This window comes from Lemur catta, chromosome 4, assembly GCF_020740605.2.
Source record: "Lemur catta isolate mLemCat1 chromosome 4, mLemCat1.pri, whole genome shotgun sequence".
Classification (NCBI taxonomy): domain Eukaryota; kingdom Metazoa; phylum Chordata; class Mammalia; order Primates; family Lemuridae; genus Lemur; species Lemur catta.
Window position 1 is genome coordinate 68,313,039 of NC_059131.1, and position 20,917 is coordinate 68,333,955.

Below are 20,917 nucleotides of genomic sequence, written 5' to 3' on the forward strand. Positions count from 1 at the left end.
GAGGCTCAGAAGAAAATGCAGAATTCATGTAAAAATCACATATTCCAAACGTGTGAGAGAAAAAGTGTCCAAGGATACTCCTGGGTCACATTGGATCTAAAACCAGGATTAGAGTTGTCTAATTGTCTAAGTCAGTTTAGGCTGCTATAACAAAAATACCATAGACTGGGTGGCTTAAAAACAAACATTTATTCTATGCATTTCTGGAATGTACCAGCATGATCAGGTGTTTGGTGAGGGCCCTCTTCTTGGCTTGTAGGTGGCCATCTTCTTGCTGTGTCAGCACATGAAAGAGAGAGACAAAGAGAGAGAGAGAATGAGAGGAGACAAGCTTTGCCCTCATAACTTAACTACCTCCCAAAGGCCCCATCTCCAAACACCGTCCCACTGGTAGTCAGAGTTTCAACATATGAATTTGAGAGGGACACAAACATGTAGCCTGCAGTGCTAATACCCCAGGTTGTCTGCCTACAAATGCTTTTGATAGTGTTGCTTTGAGGTCAGACAACAAAGTCAGGTGTAAATGGAACTTTCCTAAACTTTGCTAGGCTGAGTCTAAAGATTGGGTCACAATAATGGCAATAAGCCATGTTTCACTAGATCGACCCCACCCAGTCCTTCAGGAGTCTATCTACATTCAAAGTTCTACAAGTATTTCTGGAAGTCTCAGAACAGTTTCCCAAAGATTGATGTGGATATAAGAAAAACAAAGAATGGATAGATGGGGTGTGTATATGTGTGTGTGTGTGTGTGCATGTCTGTGTGTGTGTGTGTGTGTGTGTGTGTGTGTGTGTTTAGGCAAAGAAGATGTGTTGTGTTTGGGATATATTACCTTTGAGCTCTTCAGTGACAGTGCTTGCCCTGAGCTCGGGAAACAGGCCAGGGAGATATATCTGCTCCCTTCCGAGAAGAGAGCACTGACGCATGAAGGTCGGGAGGAGGCCGGAGGAGAGTGTGTTGAAGGAAGAGAATATGACCAGGGCCCCAACATTAAAATGCATCTTGAATTGGAGGTGAGGGAAGAAGGACAAGTCAGAGAAGAAGGCACACATGGAAATATCTGGAAGATAGGAAGAGTCACATGTGTGCACAGTGACCTGCATCAGGTTAGTGGAAAGGAGGTGAAAAGGCAACCATGACAAATGCTGTAGGACAGTCACAAGACAGGGATTGAGAAAAAGCCATTTAATTTGGCATGGATGACCTTCAGGGGAGCCATGTGAGGAAGAAGATGTGGAAAGAAACCTGAATTCAAGAAGCCAAGGAATGAGTTAGCAGTAAGGACACGTAGGCAGTCCTCTGGGTTAAATCATGTCTCACAAAAAGACACGTTGAAGTCCTAATCTCGGTACCACAAATGTGGCCTTACATGGAAATAAGGTCTTTGCAGATGTAATCAAGTTAGGATGAGGTCATTGGGATGGGTCCTTAATCCACATGATCTGTGTCCTTGTAAGGGAGAGGAGAAAGCCATGTGAAGACACAGACACACAGAGGGAACACACCCATGTGAAGAGGGAGGCAGAGACTGGAGTTTTGCTGCCACAGGTCAAGGAACCCCTTGAAGCTGGAAGGAGTAAAGAAGCATCTTCCCCTAGAAGCTTCAGAGGGAGCAAGGCCCTGCCAGCATCTTTGTTTTGTCCTTCAGGTCTCTAAAACTGTGAGAGAATAAATTTCTGTTGTCATAAGTGACCTGACTCATGGGACTTTATTATGGCAGCCCTAGAAATCTATTATAGGCAGTAAGTATAACTTTATAAGAAATTTGTTCATGGAGAGATGGAATTAAACACTTCTAGTAAAGAGAATGTTTGCTTTTCATGGACATACTTGAGTATGTTTATAGACTAAGAGAGAGGAAACCATAGAGAGAGAGAAGTTGAAGGTTCAAAACAACGGAAGAATGATTAATGAAACACAGAGGAGGGAGAAAGGGATGGAAAGGAGAACCCAAGTGACATATTGGCCTAAACAGGTGGGGGATGCTTTGTCATCTGAGGCCAAGTGTCTTAGCCTGATCCTATGGAAAACAGAGCCTCAGGCAAAGACTGAAGTGCTGACTTCAGTCTGGAGGAGGGGTTCAAGCCCAGGACAGCGAGGGTGAGGAATAAATGGGAGCCAGGAAAGGGAAGGTGCAAAGCCCTGTGATGAAACGTGTAGTGTGCTAGTGGCAACTTCACAACAAGCTGTGAAGACGCTGTATTAGTCAGAGTTTTCCAGGGAAACAGAACCAGTACAACATTATAGATATAGATATAGACACACACATAGGTATGTAGATATATCTCTCATATATGGATCTAGATAGATAGATACAGAAATACAGAGATAGAGAGACACAGAATGAGACAGAGAGAGATTTATTTTAAGGAGTTGGATCATGTGATTACGGAGGCTGAGAATTCGCAGGATCTGCCATCTGCTAGCTGGAGAACCAGGAAAGCCAATGGTGTAATTACAGTCCAAGTCCAAAGGCCTGAGAACCAGGAGAGCCAAAGGTGTAAGTTTTAATTCAAGGGCAGGAGAAGACGGAGGTCCCAACTGAAGGAGTCAGGCAGAGAGAGGGAATTCTCTTCTTCCGCCTTTGTTCTATTCAGGCCTTCAATGGACTAGAACTTTTACACTGGGGAGGGCAATCTACTTATTCAGTCTACTGATTCAAATGCTAATCTCATCCAGAAACAGCCTCACAGACACCCCCAGAGATAATGTTTAGCCAGGTATCTGGGCACCCCCTGGTCCAGTCCAGTTGACACATAAAATTAACCATCACAGACATACAACAGTGACTCCTGAGACATGGTTGCTTGCCAAGCTGGGTTTCTCTGTAAGATTTTCAAGGAGAAGCCATACCTCGAACTACCCGCTAGAAGGAGAAGGGAATTTATCTGACCCTCCCTCTCCAGCCTCCCTTTTGCCACCAGCCAAGATTTACCCAAAGCGAGCTAATGCCCCTGGACTTCTGGATCTTCCAGTCTCCATCCACCAAATCTCACGGTGTGACCAAGTCTGGAAGAGGAGGGATAACTCAGAATGGTCTGGGCACCAAATAAGAGACAGGACGGAGTCAGTTGAAGGAATCCAAGAAAGCACGTGATATTTGTGTCCAGTATACCAGGGGAAAAGAGAAAAATGAACGGGTGAAGATGTGGAGACATTTCTTAAATGAAGAGGAGAGAAGCTGAGGAAATGGACTTTGAGTGGTAGTTGATGTTAAGACACAGAGCTCAAATCAGCTGGGGGAAAGGAAGGGATGGGAATGGGTTGTGACCCCAAAGCCTTAAGGAACTAACATAAATAAAAAGTAAGTAAAATAAGCCTGTTATAAATGCGATGCTGTGGACTCCTAGAAATGCAGAGCTGGGCATTAGAAACCACTCTCCTCAACCCATTCAGCTGAAAGATGAGGCAACAAAGACCTGGAGAGGATTAATGATAAGTAACATACATACATTTCCAATGCTTGCTGTGAAAGAGCCCTTTCTGAGTACTTGGTATTTTGTGAGTATGTGTTTAGACATAGTTTTAAGCATGGTGGTTAAACCTGTCTCTTCAGTTACCAACACCTCTGGGACATCACTAGTCCTTTGGTTGTAATCCACACACTCCTCCACCTGGTGGCACCTGCCTAAATTACAGGCAGAGTCCAAACAATGGAAAGAAACAACAGAGGATGATCTTGAAATCCCAGAGGGAAATTTTGAGCGCTGAGACCTCCTTCCCAGACCCAGACCAGCCTCCATGGGCTTGCCTTCATGCTCAGGGACTCAGCATGCTTCCTGCCCTTCTCCCCGACTCTGTGCTCCCTCCTCTGCCTCTCTCTTTCTGGTGAGAGGAAATAGGAGCTGGAAGAAAAGTAACAAACAAAACATGCAAGGTTGGACCAGGGTTGGTCCTGGTCTCTGATTCTTTGAACACTTCCAAGATGCGAGTGGAAAGAGCATCCACACCCATGCACATCCAGATATGAAATGCAGGGACTAAGAGTTGATTGACCACCTCTCTTCTTTTACTCTGAAAGGGGAGGTCTCCCTTCATTGGCCACCCCACCCCCTCAACAGCCACACTTTCTGATTTGTCTATAGAAAAGACCATGTGACCTCTCCCAGTATAATGCAACCACTGGACCCAAAGGAGCACCACTGATGTTTCCTCGCTGGTGCTAGGAAGATCCTTTAGTGAATTTGATCATAGTCACATCTAAAATGCCAAGAACAAATTGAGGTGTGCATTTACCAAATCTCAGTGTCAGCACTAGATGCAGGTTTAAAGCTCAAAAGAAGTCAGTTTAGGACAAAGAAAGATAGAAGTAAAAATTCTAGTTTCTTCTCTAGCTATGAAAACATACTCGAGCAGTCTCTGAACACTCTCATGGCCAAGAGTTGAGTTTCTCAGAGCAGATAGGAGAATAAGAGTCTAGTATTAGTTTTCTACTGCCGTGTAACAAATTATCCCACATTTAGCAGCTTAGAACAACAGATATTTATTCCTGGGGGTCAGGAAAGCAAGAGCTGCACAGCTGGGTGATTCCAGCTGGGTGTCTCATGAGGTTACAGACATGCTGTCCACCAGGCTTGCGATCACCTGAGAGCTTGACTTGGGCTGCAGGATCCACATGCAAGACATCTCATACTTGTTGACTGGAGGCCTTGGGTCCCTTTTTTTCTTTTCCTAGAGACAGGGTCTCACTCTGTCGCCCAGGCTGGAGTACAGTGGTGTGATCACAGCTCACTATAACCTCAAATTCCTGGGCTCAAGTGACCCTCCTGCCTCAGCCTCCCAAATAGCCAGGACTACAGTTGTGTGCCACCATGCCTGGCTAATTTTTTAATTTTTTTGCTGAGATGGGGTCTCGCTGTATTGCCCAGGTTAGACCTTGGATTCTTAATGGCTGTCAGCAGCAGGCCTTTGTTCCCCACCACATGGGCTTCACAGGGTTACCTGAGTGTCCCCTTGACATATCAACTAGGTTCCCCCAGGAAATATGATTCAAGAGAGAGCAGGACAGAAGCCTTGTCTTTCATGACATCACCTCAGAATTGATATACCAGTATTCCGCTGTACTCCAGTAGTCCTGTAGACTAACCCTGATAACATGTGAGGAAGAACCACACAAAGGCAGGAGTAGTAGAAGGCAGGGATCCCTCATCTTTGGGATTCTTTAGGGGCCACTGGTAAGACCGGCTACAACATAGTAGATGATAAATGCAATGGAACTCATCACTCTAATGCATAGACTAAAACTAACCATGGGATTATTAATAAATACTGAAGATTGGTGGTCCTCAGATGTGAGTGGGCATCAGAATTACCTGTTTTAATACACAGATTGCTGAGATCCACCACCAGAGTTTCTGACTCAGCAGGCCTTGGGTGGGGCCCAAGAATTTGCATTTCAAACAAATTTCCAGATGATGTTTCACTGGTCTGGGGGCCACATTTGGTATAGATAAATTCATCAAAATTTAGTATTTGAAGGTACCCTAAAGGTCTTCTTATTCAATGGTTCCCAAATCCAGATGATCATCGGAATCACCTGGGGGAGATTCTAGAAACCAGAGCACTCTCTCCCTCCCCTCAGCTTAAGAGTCCATGATTTTTTAAATTCCCTCAAGTGATGGCATGATCAATCAGGTTTGGGAACCTTCCATCCCAAAGGTCTCCTCTGCCCAGCACCCCAGCATCCAGCCTCGTCTTAAAGAAGACTCTTAGCTATAATAGGCCATTAACACCCTTCCCAAGCCATGTCTGTGCCAGTGCAGGCAGATCAACTGCCTCCAAACTTCTTGCTCAGACTTAACCAAAACCGACTTGTCCAGAATGTCTGCACACTGCTCACCAAGCACATGGATTCTCTCTCCCCATAGCCACTGTCTAGTGTCCTGGAGAGGACTTTCATTTCGCCCTCAGTCTTCTTGTTTCAGGCAAAATATTCTCTGTCCTTTTAATTCATCCTCAGTGGGCATAGATTAGAGTGCCTCATGCTCCCTAGTCCCCTCTGTGTCATTCCCAGTCTCCTTTTTAAGTAGTCCTCAGAATGGAGTGCCTCACCCAAGAGTGGTGTGACTCAAAGGAGCATGGGGGACATCCCCACCTTCTACTGTTAGTACCACCTAAGAGTATGCCAAACTTTTAGTCAGCCCCCGTGCACTGGGTCCGTAAATTGTGACAAATGGGTATTTAGGACACTCCCAAGTCTTCTGAGAAAGCATCCTTGGTGAGTATCTTTGAGGTGTCTAAGCAGCCCAAAAGACCTTGACTTCCCTTTCTCTGAGACCTGCAATCTCCATTCACAAAGATGAACCCCAATAGCCTCAGTGAGAGCTGACTGGACCAAAATGTCCATCAGCACAGGTAGGGGCAAGCAGATTCTCTCTGATGAAGGGAGAGTGGTCTCTTTTGTCATGAGGATCTAATGGGTAGTCTCAGGACCTGCCTTGTGCATGGTGGAAAAGAGAAGTTCTCTGCCAATACAGAGAGAAAACCCAGTGTTCTGAAGGCGAAAAAAGAGAGAAGCAATGGCAGCCAGCCCAGTGGCTTTCTGGGCCCTGGTTTTGATCATTTCTGAAGCTTAGCTGCATTCTTGACCCTGAGTTCCATAACCCATCCTTGCATCTCTAACCCATCTTTTATGTTTTTTTCCAGTTGGTCCTAATTGGTTGCCTTTTTTGCAACTAAAGAGTTTCAATGAATACTACTCCAGAGACCTTTGGCACTGCTTATGTTAGTATGTCGATGCTGGGTGGTGACAAGCCTCCCTCATGTAGGGTGGGTATTTCTTGGGCCTCTAGACCTGCCCAGACCTTTCCTTTCACCTCAATCAGGGAAAAGCTGTCGACATTCTACCAAGCCAACACCTTTACCACGCTCAGCGCAACCCTATCCAGGCCAAGCCTAATTGGATATTCACCATTAAAATCAACTAAACCTTTTAAAACCTTTTAGAAAATGTCCTTTGTGGAGGCCAAGAAGGCACCAAGAGAAATTGGGGCTCCAGTTCATGCTGATACACATGCGGTCCACCCCACTCCCTCTCTCACACAGATCCAGTCCCAGATGGAATTCACCTCCACAAAACCTGCCTTCCAGGCTCCTGTCCTGCTCCCATACCTTCTCTCTCAACCAGTTCTTCTTTGAACATTCAATTAATACTATTTCTTAATATTTATTGAGAACCTACATGTGCCAGATAGTGAGGATGCAGAGGAAACAAGGCAGTCCCAGGCTCTGCCCCCAGAGAATTCCCAAGGCTGCCCTCCTTGCAGCCCTCAGAATCCCTCCACTCACAGAGCTCACTGCTCAGACCCTTGTCCTCATCCCTTCCCATCCCCAGCCCTCCATCAAATTGTACTTGCCCTAAAGCTCTATCCCCTGAGGGTCATACTTTCTGCTATCTGGATGACAGCTAGCTTGCTGAATGGCCCACTGTCTGCTAACAACTCTGTTGGGCCTTTGGGTTGATACTGTCACACTCCTGACCTATTAGATGCCATTTCAAGCAAGATGCTTACCTTGTTCTTCCAGCATTCTATTCAGGAAGATTCCAATTTCCTGACTCCAGTTCCCTTCCAGATCATCTTCCCCAGTCCCCCTAGTCTCTGGAACCAGAGGGCCAGGGTCCAAGTCCTGATCCCAACACTCAGTCATTAAGTGACATTGGATATATTATTTAGCCCATCAGAGCCTCACTTTGCTCATCTGTAAAACAGGTCAGCACTAACGTCACTGATTGCTCACGGGGATGATATGAGGTAATGCTATTAAAAAGTGTGTTGGGGAAGTTAGCGCTGCCATTATTCCAAGCAGGGTCCCCATGTTCCCCCAACTCAGCAGAGCACCCAAGGCAAAGAAGCTGTGAGGAAAGAGAGCTCACCCCACTCCAGGGTGCATGGCTGAGAAAGTGCTAATGAAAGACTTTCATCTTCTGTGTGCTTCACCAGCTGGCAGGGAGAGAGAATGAGAGACTGACAGTGCACTGAAAACACACTTGTAAAATAAATCCTGAGCCCATCCTGCCCTCCTCTGCCACTAGACCTAGATCTAGATCTACCTTGGACCTAGAATAGTGTTAACTGCCTGTTTGTCTGTCTTCCTGGGCTGACTCCAGAGAGCAGAGGAGGTCCCTCAGGCTCCCAGTGCCAGAGGCTCCAGAGAGTAAAGTGAGAGGAAACGTTGGCTGCTCTCCTCGTGGTATCACAGGAGGGGCTGACGGCACGTGAGCCCTGGAAGGCTAAAGAATTAGTGGGAAGTAAGTGAGTGAATCAGGGTTTCCACATTCCTCCCACATTTTTGTCCACATTCTTTCCTTCTCTGTCTTTAGCGTGGGAGTCTAGGTCTACTTCTGGGCCCCATCTAAGACCCGTCCACCCACTCATTCAGTGTGCATTGGCTGTCTGCTCTGCAGCGAACACTCTGCATGGGGCTAAGACACAGTAGCTCCCTTGGACCAGAGTGCCTGTCTCCTAGTCCGAGGAAGAGGGGCTTGTAGAAAAGAATGATCTGAACCAGCTCATGGAATTGGGGGCAGGGGGTTCTGAATCGGTCTGGGATAAGGGATAAAAACATAAGCAGAGATGAAAGAGCCCTCTCTGCATCTCCCTTTCCTTATCTGTAAGAATCAGGCCCCCTTCCTGCTCCTTCCTCCTTGGCCCTGAGACCCTGGGGCAGCTGGAGGGGTGGATCTTGGCCTGGGGCTGGAGAAGCACTGGAGTGGGCCGGGGGCAGGCTGGGGGCAGGTTACAGGGAAAACCAGTCTTGGGAGGAAGCGGTGACTCTGGAGTCTCCCAGGTCTGTGTCTGGGCCTCCATCAGAGCATGAGCACCTGGATGGAAAGGAGTCTGGTCTCCCCACCATCGGCTTCCTCTCCTGCCTGGGCCTAGGTTTAAACACCCCGCTTGCCTGTCACTATCTATATGACCTTAGTGAATTTGCCTGATTTTCCTAAGCATCAGAATCGTCATAAAAAACAAAACAAACAAAAAAAAAAACCTAATCTATAAGGATCTAGCACTGACAGTTCATGTTTTGCTTTCCTCCAATGGCCAGTGCCCCATTGTGTGAAACCTTCCTGCAGTTTTTAACCACCTTCTACCCAATATCATTGTTTTTTGTGTAATCTCCAATACAAATTTCTCCTGATTAGCTGTTTGTTCTGCGCAGGAGCTGTGACTGTTCATCCCTGAAATACCGACGGGAACTCAGTCCAGTGTCTGGCGCACATAGGTGACCAGAAAACACCTGCCTTCCTCGTCCATTCACATACGTGCCAGGAGACCCGCCCCGGCTTTAAGGACGCACGGAGCCGAGGTCCCTACCGCGCCGCGCAGCGGGAGGCTGGGGCCAAGCCAGCGCGGGCTGGGGACGCCTGCGGAGCCAGGCAGGCGGCGGAGGGGCTGGAAACCTGACAGCTCCCCGCCCGCGCCCGTGACAGCTGCTGCCTGCGGAGTCCCAGGGGGCGGTGCGGGGAACCAGGGCGCGCGTGCTCGGCCCGGTGTCCTGGGATGCGGCACGACGACGCTCCGTTAACCTTCTGGCTGGGTCTGATACCGAGGCTGCATAAAGGGAAGTATCCATGCAAATGAAGGCCAGTGTAGCGGAAGGCTAAATACTTTTAATTAAAGGAAGGCACCTGGAGACCCAGCCAGTGGGAGGAGGGAACTAGAGCAAGCCGGCTGCGCGCTCCTTGGCGGGGAGGGGGAAACACAGCCTGGCCCTTGCGGGCTCGCCCCTTCCTCAAGGGCGCTTCTCCACACCCGCTTTCTCCTCTCTACTCCCCCCACCTTCAGCAGGCAGAGATGACCCAGAGGAATTCGGGGTAAGGCCTGGGTGCCTGGAGAAGAGCGGTCTTTCTGTCCTTTGGAATAACTCTGACATTGTGCCACTGGCCCGGAGCCACCAGGACTCAGCCCTCAGACACCAGAACTGAAAGTGTTCTGAGAAGTGACTGGTCCCAGACCACCAAGCAAGTGAGAAATGAAGTCAGGTCTCTCAGCACTGCCAGGGCCTTTCTGCTGCCTCACTGGAAAGTTCCAAGCAGCAGTGAAGCCAAGGATAACATCTAGGGGGGCCTTTAGAGTTCTCCCTATCTCACCATCGTCATCATGATCATGCCAAAAATTTGCCCAGCCCTTCACAAGCCCTGTGCCATGGGCTTCATCATTTCATTTAATTTCACACAACCCTCGAAATGTAGATGTCCTAATTATACCCATCTCACAGGGGAGGCAACTGAGGCTCCAAGATGGCTAAACCACTTGTGAGGGCCCTAGAGTGAGTGGCATAGAGGAGTGTCCGAGACAGTCCAGCTCTAAAGTTCAAGGTCACAGGACCCTTTTCCTTAGGGGTAAGGGTATCAAGAATAGTGAAAATGGTGGACACACAGACACCTTGGACAGCAGCTTACACATAGTTGGTGCTGTGCTCACAAAGTAGGTACTCAGTCATTGTAATGCCCCTCCTCCCTTGCCCAGACCTCCCTTTGCGTGGCAGGGGTATGTGTGCTTTCATGGGGATGACTCTTAAGAGACAAAACATAAGAAACAAAAAATCACCTGCTGGGCCCCAAGAGCCAGGGTCATGGGCAAGGGCCTCTCAGGTGCCTGGGTCTCGACCTCTAAAGCAATGTCTTTCCTGCTGGGGAAGGTGGTAAAGTGTGAGAGCTATCACTGTCTCTTCCTCTCTCCTTGTTAAAAGCTATGATGAGAATTGAGGACAAAGCAGAACTTGGGATCTCTGAACTCATAACAAATATCCAGGACCCAAAGTGGCCCTGGTTGGCCTTAAGAGTCTTGATTTTGATTCACCTCTTTTTGGTACTCACTGCATACAGGGCACTCAAGAATCTTGCAACACGCCATGCAAAGGACTATTCCTTCTTTGCCTGCCTGCTAGAATCAAAGCTGCTGTGGCCAAGCTGAGTGCTTCCATATCATGCCTTCTCCTTTAGAGTCACTTGCCATGAAAAAACTAAACAACCCAAGCAGAGTAGGACTTCCTTACAGTCACCTAATGGGCCTGTGGAGTGAAATCCACCGGTGTGCTTTGAGTGCTACAGGGCGCAAAGCCCTGTAGAACTCCTTGCTTCTAGGAGGACAGTAACAAATGCACTCTTGTTGTGCAGGACAATACTTTGTAGACCTCACCCTGTTTAAGATCATCTGCAATTGTGTATGACAGACATCATTGTCCCTATTTTACAGATGAGGAAACCTAAGGCTCAGAGAGGTTAGATGGCTTGCCCAAGGCCACCTGGTTTAAAATTGGAAAAGCCGGAATGTGTTTCTTCCCAGTTCTGTTAGCCTCTCCAGAAATGCACCCACTCTGCAAGTTTGGCCGGGGTCACTCAGAGTTCAGTAGCCCCAAATCTCTTTTTAGTGGCCTGCTGAGAACCAGTTCTGTGAAGGAAGATTCCCCTCCAAGAGCAGACAGTGACTTGACGGAAATGTCTGGACCCAATAATGACAGGAGGAAAAGACTTCTAAAAAATCAGTAAGTGCTCAACAATTTTCACCACCCAAAGCAAATGTTGGGAGAACAATGGTTAACACCAAACTGTCACCAAGAGTCAAACAGTAATGGTCTTGTCAGTGACTGCTACTCTTCATAAGTTCTGGAGCCAGAATGGGCTTATTTATTCCATCTCCCATCTACTTCTCCCTGGATCTCAGAGCAGGCCACAGTCGGTGAGTCCTGCAGAAGAGACCTCATCCTCCCCCAGGGCCATTTGGACACCTCCCCCAGTATGGGGCCCCTATAAATCAAGCCCCAAAAGTGTCTGGCAGTGCTGGAATGGGGTGTGGCTTGGCAAGCGGATCTGCATGGTTAGTACAATGACCTGATTGTGCAGGTTGTTCCAACCCAGCAGTGCTTAAGTGGTCACATGTTCCCCGGGCAGCAGGTGCTCTAACCTTTGGCCAGAGATTTGGAGCCCTCGGTGGCAGGACTGAGTGCCAAAGACGAGGAAGATGGTCCGGCTGTCTCCCACTGCCCCTGGGATCTGGGGAGGGCCACTCCCTGGCCCTGCCCATGAGCTGTGCCCAAATCCAACCAGATTCCACTCAGAGGATCCTCAGCTACCCAGAAAAAAAGAAGAGAGAGGCAGCCAGCATCTCTAGGTAAAAAATTAAGAGCTACAGAGTTTCTACTTCTGCTACTAGCTGCCAGGAACCAATGAGGGGCAGGCACAGCTGCAACTGCAGTCCAGTGTTTGCCTTGTTAACTGCTGTGTGTCTCGAACCTAGCACCAAGCACCACACCATCAGGAGAATCGTTGTGTCACCCTTGCTGCTCACGTTCATGCCATCAGACACTCATGCAAGCACAAGTGCTTATCAGTTGTTGCCAGTGTGTCAGGCACTGTTCTAGACACTGAGGGTACGGCAGTGAACAAAACTGACAAGAAAGCCCCGCCCTCGTGCAACTTACCTTCTACTGGGAAAGTCAGAGGATAAACAAAGAAGTCAAGCATGTGATGTGTCAGATGGCGGAAAGAACTAAAACAGAGTGACAGGGATAGACACTGGGGGGAGAGGTTTGCAAGGGGAAACCGGAGAGGAGCTCCCTGAGAGGGTGATCTCTGAGCCAAGGCGAGGCGGTGAGGGGTGAGCCTCAAGCTAACTGGGCCAGGAAGGGGGCAACAGAGCAAGTCTGGCATGCTTGAAGAAAGCAAAGAGGCCAGTGTGGCTGGAGCGGAATAGAAGAGGGGGAAGCAGAGGGAAATGTATTAACGGGAGGAAGGTGTTGGGGGGCACACAGAGCTTGTACTTAGGGAAGCCAGGCTCCGGCCCATCAGAGGACATGGGAAGCTAGAATGGGGCTGGCGCTTACACTTCCTCTGCTCTTCACAGCGCTGCGGCCTATCACCATCGGCCAAGGATAGAATCGAGAAGCAAAAGCTGACTATGGCAGTATTTCCCCACCCCACCCCAGCACCACTTCCCTCCGTCCTTGGGGAATTTTGGGAACACGTCCCCCACTCCACCCCGCCTGCAACCTGGCCTCCTCCGATCTTCAGCACACTGCAGCCAGGAAGAGCTTTCCGAAACCTAAGCCTGTTCCTTCCCTTTCCCCCACTAAAACCTCTTTGCTATCTAGTACAAAGTCCACATTTTAACATGCTGCAAGGAGTCCTGTGATCTAACCCTGCACTTTCCCAGACCCATCTCTCAGCTCTCACCATACACACACCCGCCCCCCCACACAATACACACATCCTATTATTGTACTTTTTCCCCCACTATAGTGAACTTGGTTCCCTAGATATGCCTGGCTCCCCTGGTTTCTGGGCCTTTTTTTGCCCACGCCAGAGCATTCCACTTTCACTCCTCCCATTCTTCTGTTCGCCTGGTTGATTCCAACTCCTCTGGTCTCTGCCTAGAGGTCTCTTTTTCCGAACAGCCAAGAGACTGTGGGGTGTACTTCTCTCCGCATGCCTCCCACTCTGTACCCCGGCCCTATCTCAGAGCGCAGCACACCTCCCTGCAGGGCCCTGTCTATTTGTTGCATGAGGGCGTGGTTCTTGTTCCAGTCACCACTGCATTCTCAGGTCCTAGCAGAATGCCCAGCACTTAATAGATGCTCAGTAAATGCTTGTACAACTAAAATCAGAAGGGAGGGAGGAAGGGAGGGAAAGAGAAAAGGCGCTCTTGCTGAGGTGGCCCTGGTACTATATTCATCATCAAAAGTCCCTCAACGTCATCACCCCTGACATTTCTCCATTTCTTAACAGTACACAAATCACTTTTGCATCAGCCTGCTGATAGGATGTGGATATTGGTTTTACTAAGTAGGAGGAGCCTGAGAATCTGAGTGACTTCCCCAAGGTCACACAGCTCAGAGCAGGGCTGTACCACAAACACAGTTCTCTCTCACTTTTGTGTCCAGGGTTCTTTCCATAACCCACAACTCCTCAGGCTCTGGATTGGAGAGACTGAGTCCTGAGCATGAGGGCCCAGCTCTCTTGAATCCTGAAGGAAAGACCACAAGACTGAACTCAGTCACCTGTAAAGGTGGCCGTAGGATCCTAGGGGGCCGAGGTGCAACCATGCTTTATTCCCTGGTCACTTGTGGGCAGTTGGGGATGCTTTCAGGATCAAGGGCATTTCCCAGTCAGGACGCCCACCCCGAACTTCTATACCCCTTGGCCACTGCCTGGAAGAGAGTAATGGCCCTGCATAAGTGAACTTCTCCAGGTACCCCCTTCTTACTCTGCCCTCCCTGCCTACCTCCCATCTTTAAAGAGATAATCAAGAGCAATGAAAAGAGAAAGACTAGGCTTGCGGGAAGCCATTTTGCCCACGCTGTTCTAAAGGTGCCCAACCTATGCTCCCACAATCCCACCTCTCCAGAAAAGTATTCACACAAAGAGCTCAATGCAGAACAATTTTGATAAGAAAAACTAAGAGACATAAATAGCCATTGGTTATTTATGGTTAGACTCTATCATATCCACACTTTGGACAATAATGGAGCAGTTCAGAAGAGCTGGGTAAAGCTTTCTTATTCTGACCTGGAAAGATGGTTGAGACATTGCTGAGTGAATAAAAGTAGCTTGCAGAGCAAGACTTACAAACAGGATGCCACTATTTATGCTAAACACACAAACCCCAAAACAAAGGTCATAATTTCTGTGGTAACAGATGCATGAGTATAAACAGAAAAAGGTCTAGAAGGATAAATATCAAATAGATAACAGGGTTACCTTAGGCTAAGGGCTGGAAGAAGGGCTACATTAATCATTTGTGTTTGCATTATTTATGATATATTGATATTATGTATATATGCTAAAAAATAAAAAGAGAAAGAAAACTAGAGAAGATGTTGGCTTCTCAGTGATTGTGATGAATTCAGCTTGGCCAGACATCGGCCAGTGGGAAAGGCAGCCCAGAGAGTCACAGCTCTGGAAGCCACAGGAATGGTGTTTTGTACTCCAGACTCCACTCTCTAAAGACACAGGTCCCTGGTGGCATGGAACACTCTCTGGGAGGAGAGTTCCCAGGGTGTAAAACTTGGTGGCCCATGGAGGTGATGGAGTAGGCCGTAGTCTATGTGTGTAGTCTTGGCACTCTGGAGGGCAGAGGCCTGAGCCCCAGCGAGTGCACACTCAGAGATCTGGGGTGGACAGAGAGGACACAGCTCACACACACCTGGGAGACCTCGTCCTCTGTCCTCCTTCTCCCCAGCCCCCTCATCCCATTGCCACCTCTGGGACTTTTCAGTGTCTCCCCATGTCCCTAGCATAATGACAGTGATGCCACACCGAGGTCTGTGAGCAATACTCCTCTGTCGTCTTTATCGTGGCAGTTTCACTCTTAGTCACTAACATTTACTGAGCACTTACTGTGCTCCAAGCACTTTGTCTGACCTAAACATCACAATATCATGCAAAAGAAGTACCAGTATTAGTCTCACTCTTAACTTAGAAGCTTCGGCTCAGAGAAGTTAGGCAATCGGCACAAGGTCACACAGCCAGTACAGGAATATGCCAGGATTCCAGCTTCGGCCACTAGCTTCCCAGCCCGGCAGTGTGACTCCTATGGCACCTTTGCTTTATGGAAGAACAAGTACCAGGATCCACATGGGGAAAAAACCCTTCTCCCAGGACTCCAGGCTCTCTCTACTCTGCCAAGGGATTCTACTTGGAAAAATGCAATCTCAGAGCAGATGGGATCAAAATCTACAAAGCGACAGGGAATGTGGACAAAGTGAGCAGAAATCACCAGGGCCACAGCGCACTCCATGAGGCTCAAAGGAGAGGTGTTTCAGGACACATAAAAGGAAATGCTACCTGACATGAAGACAGCATGCCTAAGAATGGAAAGAGTTTTACAACAATGTTTAGAAAATGTGTAAGTGGATGGCTCACTCACGTTTGCCACGAGTGTGTTCCGTGTCTGTGCTTTGCAAGTGCAGCCGGAGTTCAGCTGGGGAGCAGTGAGACTCGCCGTGACCAGACTCTTTGGTTTTCTTTTCGTTCTTCATGCGCCCAGCCTCTCTGAGGGCCTAGGTGGTGTAAGTCTTGTTACTAGGGGTCAAACTTCCTCCTCACAGGCCACTGGTGGACTCTGAAACTGGTAGAGACCCTTTTTCAGTTTATTTTCTAGTTGATTCCAATAGCTTTCTTGGAGATATGAAGGTTGTCCACATCCCGGACAGACCCCACGGGGTAGTGGACAGAATGCTGCTTCAGGTGTAGACGGGCCTGAGTTCAGATATTGACCCTACTGCTCAGCACCTGGGTGACCCAAAGAAACCCCTGAGCCCCAGTTGTCTCCCTGGGTGCTGTGAAAAATAGATGGAGCTATACATAAGGCTCACTACGGTTCCCAGAGCTTAGTAATACTTAGCAAATAGCAGGAGTGGCAGCTGTTGTTATTAGAAGGAAATGCCATGCCTAGCACTCCCTTGGGGTAATGGTATGCCCACCCTGATATGGGGGCCCCAGAGTGGCAAGGATGGGCACTGCAGCATAGAGGGAAAAATGGGGGGCTGGAGCCCTGAACCCTCAGGGATGATCCTCCAAACACAGGGAAGGCGGGGGCTGTGTGGGCTACAGCACAATGCAGGAGTCTCACCAGCAGGAGATTGTCTTGAAGTGAGCCCAGGCCCACAAGGGAGTGGGCAAAGCCCCTGAGATTGCTCTGCCTGGAATGTGGCAGAACAGAGAAGGCTGGGGACAAAAGGCAGGTTAGAGCTCTTGAATCTTCTCTATCCCTCAACCTCTTCCCCATACCCCTTGCCCCACCCCAACTACTAGGGTCCCTGGTCCTTTTATCAGGATCCTGGGCACTGCCAGGGGTTGGGGAGGAGTTGGCCCTGTTCTGTGGTTTGTGCCAACTGCAGGAACCTCTAGCATTCCAAGGCCACAGAGAACAAAGCCAACCCGAGTCTGATGAAAAGCCCTGGGTCTGGGTTTTTCCCTTGGCGGCTCCCCAAGCTGTCGGGAAGGCAGCCCACTCCAGTGCCCTGGCGCTGGCCGGAGGGGGTTCCTGTGTCCTGACTCCCGCTGCTCTGGGCTGGACTGCAGGTGTCCGGCTGAGGGGACGGAATTCCTGCCCAGTGGACTGCTCTCCTCTCCTGTGGCAGGAAAGTTTTCCAGCCACAGGGGTCTGACCTCACTCTGGCCACTCCCTAGGTTCCAGAACCTTCCTTCCTGATGGGAGAGGGGTAGACACTGGGTAGTGGGAGGAACCAGACCAGAATGAGCAGAATTTCCAACCTTTAAGGCAAGGCCTGGGTCACTAGTGCTTATTTGGCCACCAAGTTGGCCACCTACCAGCTGGAGGACCTTGCTCATGTTACTTACCTATCCTGGGACTCGGTTTTCTCATATGCAAAATGGGTTGCCAAAAGGGCCTAGCTCATTTTGTGTAACTTTTAAAAAACTATTATTACTAGAGAACAAACTCTATATATCCTCTATATATCCCCTCTATATATCCTTCCTTTCCTCTCCGCCTGTCACCTTCCTTTCTGCTTTCCCAGTGATGTTTTGTCCCACCCTTCCAGAAGCACCAGGGTCTCCTCCTAGCAGCCAGGTGGCTGCCACCAAGAGGCCTCAGGGTGGGCAAAGAGCCCAAGAGACAAGTGCCCAGGACACATCTCCAACCCAAAGCAATTGGACAAATTCCATGGGTGGCTTTTTCCAAACTGTCTTCCGCAGCCGGTGGCCCTTTTCCTTTCACCTGCCAGGACCTGTATTTCTATTTCTGTGTTTTGAGAGCCTGGGGGGTGGGAGACATGGAGTAATTAATGATTGATTCTCAGGAGCAGCCACCAGGAGGCCCCAGGGCAGGCTGTCGGCCATTTCCTGAGTGCAGGGCCAGGGTAGAAATCCTGTGTGGCCCTAGCAGGACTGGGCAAGTCTGTGAGGGGAGAGGATGGAGCGAAAACTGCTGCAGCCCCGAAGGCTTCTGCCCGCTGCCAAACGTGAGGTCGCGCTGGAAGCTCTGCCTTGGCACCAGACTCCTCTTCTGCCACAGGCTGTCTCCCCTTTCTGGGTCACAGGCACCTGTGCCCCCCCCACCTCTGCACCTGCCCCTGTGCCCACAGGCACACAGCCCTCTCTCCAAGCTCAGGCAGCTATTTGCAAAGCTCACCGTGGTTGGGGAAAGGGATTAAAGGAACCGGCTTCCACAGCAAAATTTCAGAAGCATGTTAACTCTGTCCTTCTTGGACGTATTATTGCCCCTGCCTTTGTTGTCTAATAATAATTAACTTTTGTACAGAGCTGTAGTTTTCAAAGGGCTTTCACATTCATAATTCTATTCATCCTCACAACAAAGCTATGAGGTGGGTCTTAGCCTCCCCACCCTCCACCTGCACCCACATCCTACTAAAGAGGAAACTGAGGTTCAGAGAGATAAAATGGTCCCATTCCACACAGACAGGGCTGGAACACTCACATTCTGATGCAAAGCAGAGAGCTGTTGTTTTCTTCCTGAAGGATGCACTGCACTTTAATCCCAGCAGTGGTTCATCATGTAGGGGAAGGTGGCATGGCAGGTAAGCAGAGAGGGTTGTTGGGGGCAGAGGTTGTCCCCCAAGGTTGGCCCCTGGGCAGTCTGCACGGAGAAGCTAGGCCACAGGGGAGTGAGGGGAAGAGACCCACAGACCATGCCGGAGTTCAAGGGGCTCAGATACCTGAGCAGGCAGGTGGTAGGATTCCACCTGTGCAATCAAACACCCACCCCAGAGTCAGTTGAAACCGAACTGCTTATAAAAGACCCCAAACCATCCCCCTCCCCTGTTCAGCTAGGATGACCAACTTATCCTGGTGTGCCCAGCACAGTCCCAGTTTAACATTGAAAATCTCACATCCAGGGCAAACCAGGACAGTTCACCCTGCCACCAGCCCGGTGGATGTCAGCTGAACCTGGAAGGAAAGACCATCTTTTGAAGGCTCAGCAGACCAGCACAGAATTTTTAAAGTCACAGAATATTACGCAAACTCAAAACCTTACCATAGTTAGGCAATTACCTAGGATTGTTGGAATTTAAACCTGAGAGAATATTCATTTCCACAAAGAAACACTCAGATCTGGGGCCAGGGCTTTCACATTTTTAAAAGCAAGACAGAATTACTCCCTCCTCTCTACTTACGTATTTCAATACTGGCGATGAATTAAATTTCCTCAGAAAAACACTGAGTTAAAAAATTGTAACAGCCAGTTGATTAATCTTAGTATGAAAATCTTAGGGGCATCAGGTCAGAGAAAAAGAGATAGAGAAGGTGTTGGTTTTAAAAAGTGAGTTCTAAATTTCCCATGGAACTGGAAATCTCTTAGTCATGACGCAAATTTATTTTGAAATTTCCAATAACATCAAAGGAAGGCTTGTGATTTTTATGTTTAACTAAAAAGATCTTGGATTTTTTAAAGTTTGAAGAAAAACCGTGAAAGAAGGCATTTTTAACAAATGTATGTGTTTCAAACTCTTCATTTTGCAGAGGAGGAGACTGATGCCAAAGAGAAAGAGTTAAGGTACTGGTTAATGACATTTCCTTGGCCTTGGTCTCAGAGAATTAGGAAGTACCAACAACCCAGGCCTGATTTCTGATTGTAATAAGAAAGCAGGGTCAGTCCAGGAGGCCCATGTTTATCTCTGAAGCAGGGGCTCCCTGGGTTCTTACTGCTTGTTGGTTCTAGAAGATTTCTGCCGAGTCTCCTGGGCATCTGCTGTGTCACCTGCAGTCTGGAGAAGGGTTTCTCTCAAGGTGTGTGCGTGTGTTTTTCCTTGAGGAGGAACCCTGAACAGTTGCATGTCTGAGTTTTCATATTAAAAAGAATTTTGTCAAATGAACTCATAAATGGGACAGGAATGTTTTGATAACTTGCTGTTTTTGTCCTCTGAGAACTTTTGCCCAAAACGGGGAGGGAGAAGGGAGCTTTGTTTTGTTGGTAAGCAAAAGCAGTGGCAAGAATGAATGCAGGAGTTTAGATGGTTATCTGGTACCTATCAGACCCTTGGTTTGGGTAAAACCTCTGAGGTTTTTGGAACTGTTTGGATGGGGGCTTGTGGGACTCACCCTGGAGCTCTGCTGCCTCCCTGGTGGGTCGGGAGCCTGGGTGAATGAGGACAGTCTCTGTTGTGGCCTACACACTTCACTGTTCCCCCGCAACAGCCAGGGTGGCAAACTGGCCCCTGGGGTCAGCAGGACCTATGCCAAGATGCGTTTCCACCCTGATACCCTTCGATCTTCTTTCTCCAGGGGTGTCTGACCAGAGAAGTTGAGGATCTGGACCTTTGGAAACCACACAGCAATTTTAAATAACAATTTTGGAGAAATATTTAAAACAATAAAACACTGTTTTTCTTTAGAGTCCTTTGCAAATGTGGAGGATCCATTTAGGAACACATGCATTCTTTTTCTTTTCACAAAATAATTCATTTTTCTTCAACTCAGAGATGAGAAAGGCTGGGTGGAAGGAGGTAATGGATTAATGTGAAAGATAAAACTTTTTCTTTAAGTAAGCAAAACTGTGTGTTTTCACAAATCCCTGGCTTGCCCCCCCTCCCTCTAGAACCTTACTTGGCCTCTGTGTCCCAGAGCAGCTGCACCAGGCCCACAGAGCTGCCTCTGAAGGGAGCGGGCTGTCCTCTCGGCTGTACTCCTGAGTCCAGAGATTGGGTCTGGCTCGAGACTGGGGGAGCACCCAGGCTTTGCTCCACGTGCCTGCAGATGCTCCAGGACATTTGCTCGCACACACCCGCACAATAGCTTCTCTGTACCCCAATTTCCTGGTAGAGAGAAACACCATAAAGAAGGATGGGGCAGCGTTGGCCATCACTAAGGGCCTCTCATTGGCACCCAAGAGACCCTTTCTTATGCATACCCAGGCCCCCACATTGCCAAGGCTGTTGATCCTGCAGACCAGGCCGGAGGTCAGCTCAGTCCTGTCCCTTCCATGTGGAGGTGAAA

The 20,917-nt window shown here is 48.7% G+C and overlaps 1 long non-coding RNA gene across 2 annotated transcripts; it reads right to left on the bottom strand.

The window, feature by feature from the left end:
• Positions 1–237: 237 nt before the first annotated feature.
• LOC123636463 lies at positions 238–18,456 on the bottom strand. 2 transcript variants are annotated; one of them, XR_006734547.1, is made up of 3 exons: positions 18,402–18,456; positions 15,867–16,067; positions 238–274 (listed from the first exon to the last, which is right to left on the bottom strand). It is a non-coding gene; the product is annotated as an uncharacterized LOC123636463 (long non-coding RNA). The 2 variants fall into 2 exon arrangements; XR_006734548.1 differs by lacking the exon at positions 18,402–18,456 and adding an exon at positions 18,096–18,123.
• Between the last annotated feature and the right edge of the window lie 2,461 nt (positions 18,457–20,917).